Here is a 1,517-nt window from a genome sequence, read left to right as displayed (position 1 = left end):
AAGGAAAATGTTGTCATTCTTGCAGGCCTGGCTTACTCAAACGCTCACGCTGCCGCCATCTTGGGTTGATTACTAAAGAGTAATAAAAGAGAGTAATAAAGAGTAATTTAGTTTTAAACACTTGGGAAAACCAAGGTGTTTTAAGAATACATCTTCATTTGTCAAGAAAATAATCAACAGACTTGTTGATAATGAAAATAATCATTACTTTCAGCCCTGCTTTGGACTGTGATTGGGAATGTGGAAAAGGTAAAGAGTCATTTAGTAACCAGTGAAGAGAGAGATCCTTCTCTCTCTCTGGTACCACTAAGGAATCTTGCTTGTGAAGTAGGTGCAGGTGAGCTAGGGATGACTGACTGACTTCCACGTGACGAGTATCAGTATTCATGATGTGAACGTTTTGCTATCAACCTAATGTGGAAAAAGCCGGGGACTGGCGAGTTAATTAGCTTGTCAAAAATGACACCCAAACTGCTTTCATATGTATGGAAAAGTTAAAGGCAGAGGCCTTGGAATATTGGCTACACCACTAATGGAATGTGCACGCCTGATGATAAGGACCGCTGTCTTAGTCTCAATTAGCTGGGGAACTGTTTAGCTATTCAGCATATGACAACTTCAACTTAGAAGAGACTGAAAATGATCCGCTTCACCCGATTTTAAGGAGAAATACAGTTGAATGTCATCAGCGTAGCAATGGTAATGGATGTTGTATTTTCCAAAAACCCAGTGTAAGCATATATAATGCTAATATGAAAGGACCTAAGACGGGACCTTGGGTTCACTGTCATCTGCTGGTCTTTCAAAGAATTTATAATATCCGTGAGATGGTTTCATCAAGAGGCGTGGCTAGAAGTACATTTTCTTTGTCACGTTGTCATACCACGAGAGCTGAAAATACCTGTTACCCTAACCTTTTGCACTAAATCAATAATAGGTGTTGATCTGCCCTGCTGTTTAATTTTAAGTTTCTCCTCGTAAGGAAGACCTTCAAATGGCTTTGCCAAAAGCAAGTATTAGCATTTTCTGTCATTGGGTGCAGTTTGCTAGTTAGCTAGCTCACCCCTACGACACTAGCCTGACACTGCATGAATGAATAAACAAACGATCCAAAAAAACAATATAAACAGGTTAAACTGAAACAAGGAATATGGTGTATAATTGTATGAAATGCAGGATGGAAATTAGCTAGAAATTTCACCAAGTAAATACCGATAAATAGGTTGCAGCAGTTCGTCGTTCAACACTTTTTTGAATACGACGATGTCAGACTTATTTTGGTAACAGGAAGTGAGTAAAAACTAATTTTTAAGGTGAAAAATTACCTTTGAAGCCTTTTTGGGTGTGGCTTTAGCTCTTTATGTTGTAACTTTCTAACGTTCTAACTTTTGAAACTTTTAACAAAGTTGAATTTGAACCATTGAATCTTACACATCAAATGGTATCACATGTCTGTAGACTTTCACTTCCTGGTTGGTGTTTCTTCCATTTATCCATAAAGAACGATCCCAGGGTTG

The 1,517-nt window shown here is 38.3% G+C and overlaps 1 long non-coding RNA gene across 1 annotated transcript in view; it reads left to right on the top strand.

Moving 5' to 3' along the window:
* Positions 1 to 819, top strand: part of LOC116698102 (uncharacterized) — a 15,773-nt gene extending 14,954 nt beyond the window's left edge. The window contains exon 3 of the long non-coding RNA XR_004334118.1: positions 809 to 819. This is a non-coding gene — a long non-coding RNA (uncharacterized LOC116698102). The remainder of the gene's footprint in view (positions 1 to 808) is intronic.
* Positions 820 to 1,517: the final 698 nt, after the last annotated feature.

This window comes from Etheostoma spectabile, chromosome 11 (genome assembly GCF_008692095.1).
Source record: "Etheostoma spectabile isolate EspeVRDwgs_2016 chromosome 11, UIUC_Espe_1.0, whole genome shotgun sequence".
NCBI lineage: Eukaryota > Metazoa > Chordata > Actinopteri > Perciformes > Percidae > Etheostoma > Etheostoma spectabile.
Note: the sequence above shows the minus strand (reverse complement) of the source record. Positions and strands in the feature narration are given on the sequence as shown.